The sequence below is a fragment of the Oncorhynchus mykiss genome, chromosome 3, assembly GCF_013265735.2.
Source record: "Oncorhynchus mykiss isolate Arlee chromosome 3, USDA_OmykA_1.1, whole genome shotgun sequence".
Lineage (NCBI taxonomy): Eukaryota > Metazoa > Chordata > Actinopteri > Salmoniformes > Salmonidae > Oncorhynchus > Oncorhynchus mykiss.
In genome coordinates, this window is record NC_048567.1 from 61,013,538 (window position 1) to 61,023,879 (window position 10,342).

The window sequence follows — 10,342 nt, forward strand, 5'->3', positions numbered from 1 at the left end:
TTGCAAAAGATAATCTTCAAATTGTGAATATCACTTATGTCATGTTTTATGCAACTAGTAATGCTTTTTAAGCATTTATCTCCACTTCAACAGACAACCTAAGGTATGGAGAAGTTATTTTATTGTTTTAATATATTTTTTATTTTATATTATATATTTTTTCCTACCCAATTGGTTGTTACAGTCTTGTCCCATCGCTGCAACACCCGTACGGACTCGAGAGAGAGAGGCGAAGGTCGAGCCATGCGTCCTCTGAAACACAACCCAGCCAATCTGCACTGCTTCTTGACACAATGCCCGCTTAATATAGAAGCCAGGCCCGCCACAGGAGTTGCTAGTGTGCGATGGGACAAGAACATCCATGCCGGCCAAACCCTCCCCTAAACCAGACGAAACTGGGCCAATTTTGCGCAGCCCCATGGGTCTCCCGGTCGTGGTCGGCTGCGACAGAGCTTGGACTCAAACCCAGAATCTCTAGTGGCACAGCTAGCACTGCAGTGCAGCGCCTTAGACCACTGTGCCACTCAGGATGCCTATGGAGGAGTTCTTTAAACTATTTTTCTGCGCAATGGATGGATGGACTGCTATGCGGATGACACACAGCTGAACATTTCAATTAAACATGATTGCCCTCGCTAGAAGCCTGTGTTTCAGACATAAGGAAGTGGATGGCTGCAAACTTTGTACTTTTAAACTCGGACAAAACAGAGATGCTTGTTCTAGGTCCCAAGAAACAAAGAGATCTTCTGTTGAATCTCACAATTAATCTTGATGGTTGTACAGTCGTCTCAAATAGAACCGTGAAGGACCTCAGCGTTACTCTGGACCCCGATCTCTCTTTTGACGAACATATCAAGACTGTTTCAAGGACAGCTTTTTTCCATCTACGTATCATCTGAAACTTTCTGTCCATAAATGATGCAGAAAAATGTATCCATGCTTTTGTTACTTCTAGTTTAGACTACTGCAATGCTCTACTTTCCGGCTACCCGGATAAAGCACTAAATAAACTTCAGTTAGTGCTAAATACGGCTGCTAGAATCCTGACTAGAACCCACAAATTTGATCATATTACTTCAGTGCTAGCCTCCCTACACTGGCTTCCTGTTAAGGCAAGGGCTGAGTTCAAGGTTTTACTGCTAACCTACAAAGCAGTACATGGGCTTGCTCCTATCTATCTTTCCGATTTGGTCCTGCCGTACATACCTACACGTACGCTACGGTCACAAGACGCAGGTCTCCTAATTGTCCCTAGAATTTCTAAGCAAACAGCTGGAGGCAGGACCTTCTTCTATAGAGCTCCATTTTTATGGAATGGTCTGCCTACCCATGTGAGAGACGCAGACTCGGTCTCAACCTTTAAGTCTTTACTGAAGACTCATCTCATCAGTAGGTCATATGATTGAGTGTAGTCTGACCCAGGAGTGTGAAGGTGAACGGAAAGGCTCTGGAGCAACAAACCGCCCTTGCTGTCTCTGCCTGGCCGTTTCCCCTCTCTAGACTGGGATTATCTGCCTCTAACCCAATTACAGGGACTGAGTCACTGTCTTACTGGTGTTCTCCCATGCCGTCCCTAAGAGGGGTGCGTCACTTGAGAGGGTTGAGTCACTGACGTGATCTTCCTGTCTGGGTTGGCGCCCACCCTTGGGTTGTGCCGTGGCGGCGATCTTTGTGGGCTATACTCAGTCTCAGGATGGTAAGTTGGTGGTTGAAGATATCCCTCTAGTGGTGTGGGGGCTGTGCTTTGGAAAAGTGTTTGGGGTTATATCCTGCCTGTTTGGCCCTGTCCGGGGGTATCATCGGATGGGGCCACAGTGTCTCCTGACCCCTCCTGTCTCAGCCTCCAGTATTTATGCTGCAGTAGTTTATGTGTCGGGGGGCTAGGGTCAGTCTGTTATATCTGGAGCACAGCTGTGCCATCAGAGTCCCTGGGTTCGCGCCCAGGCTCTGTCGTAACCGGCCGCGACCGGGAGGTCCGTGGGCCTAGCGTCGCCCGGGTTAGGGAGGGCTTGGTCGGTAGGGGTGTTCTTGTCTCATCGCGCACCAGCGACTCCTGTGGCGGGCTGGGCGCAGTGTGCACTAACCAGGGTGGCCATGTGACGGTGTTTCCTCCGGCGCATTGGTGCGGCTGGCTTCCGGGTTGGATGCGCGCTGTGTTAAGAAGCAGTGCGGCTTGGTTGGGTTGTGTATCGGAGGACGCATGACTTTCAACCTTCGTCTCTCCCGAGCCCGTACGGGAGTTGTAGCGATGAGACAAGATAGTAGCTACTACAACAATTGGATACCACGAAATTGGGGAGAAAAAGGGGTTAAATTCACACAACAAAAAACATTTCTCTCTTTCTCTCTTTCTTTCTCTCTCTCGGAGGACCTGAGCCCTAGGACCATGCCTCAGGACTACCTGACATGATGACTCCTTGCTGTCCCCAGTCCACCTGGCCGTGCTGCTGCTCCAGTTTCAACTGTTCTGCCTATGGCTATGGAACCCTGACCTGTTAACCGGACGTGTTACCTGTCCCAGACCTGCAGTTTTCAACTCTCTGACTTGTTGCACCCTCGACAACTACTGTGATTATTATTATTTTTCCATGCTGGTCATTTATGAAAATTTGAACATCTTGGCCATTTTCTGTTATAATGTCCACCCGGTACAGCCAGAAGAGGACTGGCCACCCCTCATAACCTGGTTCCTCTCTAGGTTTCTTCCTAGGTTTTGGCCTTTCTAGGGAGTTTTTCCTAGCCACCGTGCTTCTACACCTGCATTTGCTTGCTGTTTGGGGTTTTAGGCTCGGTTTCTGTACAGCACTTTGAGATATCAGCTAATGTAAGAAAGACACATTTGATTTGATTTGATTTCACGGCGATGTCATTTACAAAATAGCCCCCAACACTCTTCTCAGCAAACTGGATGTAGTCTATCACAATGCCATCCGTTCTGTCACCAAAGCCCCATTTACTGCCCACCACTGCGACTTGTATGCTCTCGTTGGCTGGCCCTCACAAACCCACTGGCTCCAGGTCATCTATAAGTTTTTGCTAGGTAAAGCCCTGCCTTATCTCAGCTCACTGGTCACCATAGCAACACCCACCCGTAGCACGCTATCAAGCTCCAGCAGGTATATTTCACTGGTCATCCCCAAAGCCAACACGTACTTTGGCCGCCTTTCCTTCCAGTTCTCTGCTGCCAATGACTGGAAGGAATTGCAAAAATCACTGAAACTGGAGTCTTATATCTCCCTCTCTAACTTTAAGCATCAGTTGTCAGAGCAGCTTACCTGTACCTGTACACGCCTGTACACACCCAATCTGTAAATAGCACACCCAACTACCTCATCCCCATATTAATACTTACTCTCTTGCCCTTTTGCACCCCAGTATCTCTACTTGTACATCATCATCTGCACATCTATCACTCCAGTGTTAATGCTAAATTGTAATTATTTCGCCTCTATGGCTTATTTATTGCCTACCTCCCTACTCTTCTACATTTGCACACACTGTACATGGATTTTTCACTTTTTCTATTGTGTTATTGACTGTACGTTTGTTTATGTGTAACTCTGTGTTTGTTGTTGTTTTTGTCACAATGCTTTGCTTTATCTTGGCCAGGTCAGGTCGAAGTTGTAAATGAGAACTTGTTCTCAACTGGCCTACCTGGTTAAATAAAGGTGAAATAAAATAAAAAATAAAAAAGGTTTACACCTGTTGTAAGATACAGTATCTGTTTTCTTGCATGGGCTGTGTCGCAATCCACTGCATCCGCCTATGTCGGCCTTCCTCATCTGCGGAGGAAGTTGGCTGAGCTACAGCAGTATTTGTCAGACCATGAGCCATCCTGAAAATTGGTCTTCTCAGGAAAACAACTGTACCGTCCGAATGGTTTGACCTACACAACTAATATGACCACTCTATGGAAAGATGATAATCTCACAAAGGAAATATGAGACTGTCATCTGAAGGTAACCAATACAAAATAATAGAAGTATGAAGGTAGTTTTCTACCAACAAAAATAAGGAGTTAAATATGTGTAAAAAAAAAAATAATAATATTTGAGCTTTCTTATATCTACTAGAGGACAGACACTTCAAAATCTTATTCCTTATGATATTTTTTTTATTTTTTGCCATTTTTGAATCTGTTATTCAATCAGTGGAGGCTGCTGAGGGGAGGACGGCTCATAATAATGGCTGGAACGGAGCAAATGGAAACCATGTGTTTGATGTATATGATACCATTCCACTGATTCTGCTCCAGCTATTACCACAAACCTGTACTCCCCAATTAAGGTGCCACCAACCTCCTGTGTAATTCAATGTGGGTCTATGGGCTATAGTAGTAAAGGGCAAATTCAACATTTTATCAAATAATTTCCTTTTTTGGGATACCTAAAGGGGTCCTAAAATTCTAAATCAAATAGCTAAATGATCGATGGCATGACCGTCTTAAAACAATTCCATATGTTAGCTTTGTAGAACCCTCCCCCCAACGGCTTAGACTTTTTATATTAAGGCTACCTCACAACAAAATTAACACTGTCGGCCTGTACATTTTGAATGGCTAATGCTTCGAACACACTGACAGCGTCATTGCATTTTGGTACATTCATTTACAATGAAACGCTGTGTTTGCCTTGCAGCAATGCGCTGCAGAGGCAGTTGCAGTGCGTTCGGTGTGGTGCATATGTTGGATTTATCAAACGTATGCGTCAAACTATGTATATACGGCTTGACAGAAATGTCAGCAGAAGGTGAATGTTGATTTTTTTGTTGCATACATATCCAGATGATGCTGTGTACTATTTTGCGCAAAAGAAACAAACTATTGATAACTATGTCTACTTGAACACAGAGTAAAACTGTAAATGAAAGTTAATTGGATCGCCTATGCATTGAATGCAGTGGGATCCTCATCTCATTTTAGGGTTGGATTTAGGCCTCAGGGTTGGCATACATTTGAATTGAAGGGAATCAAATCAGGTAAATACAGTTGAAGTCGGAAGTTTACATACACTTAGATTGGAATCATTAAAACTTTTTTTTCTTGTTAACAAACTATAGTTTTGGCAAGTCGGTTAGGACAACTACTTTGTGCATGACACAAGAAATGTTTCCAGGAATTGTTTACAGACAGATTATTTCAAATCAAATCAAAGTTTATTTGTCATGTGCGCCGAACACAACAGTGAAATGCTTACTTACAGGCTCTAAACAATAGTGCAAGAATGATATTAGGTGAACAATAGGTAAGTAAAGAAATAAAAAACTATAAAAAGACAGTGAAAAACAGTAGCAAGGTTATATACAGTAGCAAGGTTATATACAATAGCAAGGTTATATACAGTAGCAAGGTTATATACAGTAGCGAGGCTACATACAGACACCGGTTAGTCAGGCTGATTGAGGTAGTATGTACATGTAGATATGGTTAAAGTGACTGTGCATATATGATGAACAGAGAGTAGCAGTAGCGTAAAGAGGGGTTGGCGGGTAGCGGGACACAATGCAGATAGCATGGATAGCCAATGTGCGGGAGCACTGGTTGGTCGGGCCAATTGAGATAGTATATACATATGTACATGAATGTATAGTTAAAGTGAATGTGAATATATGATAAACAGAGAGTAGCAGCAGCGTAAAAGAGGGGTTGGGGGGAGGCACACAATGCAAATAGTCTGGGTAGCCATTTGATTACCTGTTCAGGAGTCTTATGGCTTGGGGGTAAAACTGTTGAGAAGCCTTTTTGTCCTAGACTTGGCACTCTGGTACCGCTTGCCATGCGGTAGTAGAGAGAACGGTCTATAACTGGGGTGGCTGGGGTCTTTGACAATTTTTATGGCCTTCCTTTGACAACGCCTGGTGTAGAGGTCCTGGATGGCAGGCAGCTTAGCCCCAGTGATGTACTGAGCCGTACACACTACCCTCGGTAGTGCCTTGCGGTCGGAGGCCAAGCAATTGCCATACCAGGCAATGATGCAACCGATGTTGCAGCCTTTCACTTATAATTCACTGTATCACAATTCCAGTGGGTCAGAAGTTTACATACACTAAGTTGACTGTGGCTTTAAACAGCTTGGAAAATTCAAGAAAATTATGTCATGGCTTTAGAAGCTTCTGATAGGCTAATTTACATCATTTGAGTAAATTGGAGGTGTACCTGTGGATGTATTTCAAGGCCTACCTTCAAACTCAATGCCTCTTTGCTTGACATCATGGGAAAATCAAAAGAAATCAGCCAAGACCCCAGAAAAAGAATTGTAGACCTCCAAAAGTCTGGTTCATCCTTGGGAGCAATTTCGAAATGCCTGAAGGTATCACGTTCATCTGTACAAACAATAGTACGCAAGTATAAACACCATGGGACCACGCAGCCGTCATACCACTCAGGAAGGAGACACGTTCTGTCTCCTAGAGATGAACGTACTTTGGTGCGAAAAGTGCAAATCAATCCCAGAACAACAGCAAAGGACCTTATGAAGATGCTGGAGGAAACAGCATACTAACTGACTTGCCAAAACTATAGTTTGTTAACAAGACATTTGTGGAGTAGTTGAAAAACGAGTTTTAATGACTCCAACCTAAGTGTATGTAAACTTTCGACTTCAACTGTAAATAGTTATAAACTGCAGCTACAACCCTTCCTTGTTACGGTGCGTGAATGAGGACCCAAAAGCGAATCAACTTAAACAGAGCTTCTTTAATTACCAAACATAGGTAGGCTCAGATGGACCGGCAGATTCCGACAGGACAGGACAAGGTTACAGCAAACATGACGGCAGTCTGGTTCAGGCATGAATGACACAAACAAACAAGAATCCGACAAGGACAGGAGCAGAAACAGAGAGAGATATAGGGACCTAATCAGAGGGAAAAAGGGAACAGGTGGGGAACGGGGTGAATGGGTAGTTAGAGGAGACAAGGGACAGCTGGGGGAAAGCGGGGGAGAAAAGGTAACCTAACACGACCAGCAGAGGGAGACAGGGTGAAGGGAAAGGACAGAGACAAGACAACATGACAGTACATGACAGTACCCCCCCACTCACCGAGCGCCTCCTGGCGCACTCGAGGAGGAAACCTGGCGGCAACGGAGGAAATCATCAATCAGCGCACGGTCCAGCACGTCCCGAGAGGGAACCCAACTCCTCTCCTCAGGACCGTACCCCTCCCAGTCAACTAGGTACTGATGACCACGGCCCCGAGGACGCATGTCCAAGATTTTACGGACCCTGTAGATAGGTGCGCCCTCGACAAGGATGGGGGGGGGGGGGGGGAAGACGAGCGGGGGCGCGAAGAACGGGCTTAACACAGGAGACATGGAAGACCGGGTGGACGCGACGAAGATATCGCGGAAGAAGAAGTCGCACTGCGACAGGATTAATGACCTGAGAGATACGGAATGGACCAATGAACCGCGGGGTCAACTTGCGAGAAGCCGTCTTAAGGGGAAGGTTCTGAGTGGAGAGCCAAACTCTCTGACCGCGACAATATCTAGGGCTCTTCGTTCTACGCTTATTAGCAGCTCTCACAGTCTGCGCCCTATAACGGCAAAGTGCAGACCTGACCCTCTTCCAGGTGCGCTCGCAACGTTGGACAAAAGCCTGAGCGGAGGGGACGCTGGACTCGGCGAACTGAGATGAGAACAACGGAGGCTGGTACCCGAGGCTACTCTGAAAAGGAGATAGCCCGGTCGCAGACGAAGGAAGCGAGTTGTGGGCGTATTCTGCCCAGGGGAGCTGTTCTGACCAAGACGCAGGGTTGCGAAAAGAAAGACTGCGTAAGATGCGACCAATAGTCTGATTGGCCCGTTCTGCTTGACCGTTAGACTGGGGGTGAAAGCCGGAAGAGAGACTGACGGAAGCCCCAATCAAACGGCAAAACTCCCTCCAAAATTGAGACGTGAATTGCGGACCTCTGTCCGAAACGACGTCTGACGGAAGGCCATGAATTCTGAAAACATTCTCGATGATGATTTGTGCCGTCTCTTTAGCAGAAGGAAGCTTAGCAAGGGGAATGAAATGAGCCGCCTTAGAGAACCTATCGACAACCGTAAGAATAACAGTCTTCCCCGCTGACGAAGGCAGTCCGGTGACAAAATCTAAGGCGATGTGAGACCACGGTCGAGAGGGAATAGGAAGCGGCCTGAGACGGCCGGCAGGAGGAGAGTTACCGGACTTAGTCTGCGCGCAGACCGAACAAGCAGCCACGAAACGACGCGTGTCATGCTCCCGGGTGGGCCACCAGAAACGCTGGCGAATGGAAGCAAGCGTACCCCGAACGCCAGGGTGGCCGGCTAACTTGGCAGAGTGAGCCCACTGAAGAACGGCCAGACGAGTAGGAACGGGAACGAAAAGAAGGTTCCTAGGACAAGCGCGCGGCGACGGAGTTTGAGTGAGTGCTTGCTTTACCTGCCTCTCAATTCCCCAGACAGTCAACCCGACAACACGCCCCTCAGGGAGAATCCCCTCGGGGTCAGTGGAGGCTACTGAAGAACTGAAGAGACGAGACAAAGCATCAGGCTTGGTGTTCTTAGAGCCCGGACGATAAGAAATCACGAACTCGAAACGAGCGAAAAACAGCGCCCAACGCGCCTGACGCGCATTAAGTCGTTTGGCAGAACGGATGTACTCAAGGTTCCTATGGTCAGTCCAAACGACAAAAGGAACGGTCGCCCCCTCCAACCACTGTCGCCATTCGCCTAGGGCTAACCGGATGGCGAGCAGTTCGCGGTTACCCACATCATAGTTACGTTCCGACGGCGACAGGCGATGAGAAAAATACGCGCATGGGTGGACCTTGTCGTCAGAGAGGGAGCGCTGAGAAAGGATGGCTCCCACTCCCACCTCTGACGCGTCAACCTCGACAACGAACTGTCTAGAGACGTCAGGTGTAACAAGGATAGGAGCGGATGTAAAACGATTCTTGAGGAGATCAAAAGCTCCCTGGGCGGAAACGGACCACTTAAAGCACGTCTTGACAGAAGTAAGGGCTGTGAGAGGAGCTGCCACCTGACCGAAATTACGGATGAAACGACGATAGAAGTTCGCGAAGCCGAGAAAGCGCTGCAGCTCGACGCGTGACTTAGGGACGGGCCAATCAATGACAGCTTGGACCTTAGCGGGATCCATCTTAATGCCTTCAGCGGAAATAACAGAACCGAGAAATGTGACGGAGGAGGCATGAAAAGTGCACTTCTCAGCCTTCACAAAAAGACAATTCTCTAAAAGGCGCTGGAGGACACGTCGAACATGCTGAACATGAATCTGGAGTGACGGTGAAAAAATCAGGATATCGTCAAGGTAAACGAAAACAAAGATGTTCAGCATGTCTCTCAGGACATCATTGACTAATGCCTGAAAGACAGCTGGAGCGTTAGCGAGGCCGAAAGGAAGAACCCGGTATTCAAAGTGCCCTAACGGAGTGTTAAACGCCGTCTTCCACTCGTCCCCCTCCCTGATGCGCACGAGATGGTAAGCGTTACGAAGGTCCAACTTAGTGAAAAACCTGGCTCCCTGCAGGATCTCGAAGGCTGAAGACATAAGAGGAAGCGGATAACGATTCTTCACTGTTATGTCATTCAGCCCTCGATAATCTATGCAGGGGCGCAGAGACCCGTCCTTCTTCTTGACAAAAAAAAAACCCCGCTCCGGCGGGAGAGGAGGAGGGGACTATGGTACCGGCGTCAAGAGCTACAGACAAATAATCTTCGAGAGCCTTACGTTCGGGAGCCGACAGAGAGTATAGTCTACCCCGGGGGGGGGTGGTTCCCGGAAGGAGATCAATACTACAATCATACGACCGGTGTGGAGGAAGAGAGGTGGCCCTGGACCGACTGAACACCGTGCGCAGATCGTGATATTCCTCCGGCACCCCTGTCAAATCACCAGGCTCCTCCTGTGAAGAAGAGACAGAGGAAACAGGAGGGATAGCAGACATTAAACATTTCACATGACAAGAGACGTTCCAGGAGAGGATAGAATTACTAGACCAATTAATGGAAGGATTATGACAAACTAGCCAGGGATGGCCCAAAACAACAGGTGTAAAAGGTGAACGAAAAATTAAAAAAGAAATGGTTTCACTATGATTACCAGAAACAGTGAGGGTTAAAGGTAGCGTCTCACGCTGAATCCTGGGGAGAGGACTACCATCCAGGGCGAACAAGGCCGTGGGCTCCTTTAACTGTCTGAGAGGAATGTCATGTTCCCGAGCCCAGGTCTCGTCCATAAAACAGCCCTCCGCCCCAGAGTCTATTAAGGCACTGCAGGAAGCTGACGAACCGGTCCAGCGTAGATGGACCGACAAGGTAGTGCAGGATCTTGAAGGAGAGACAGGAGTAGTAGCGCTC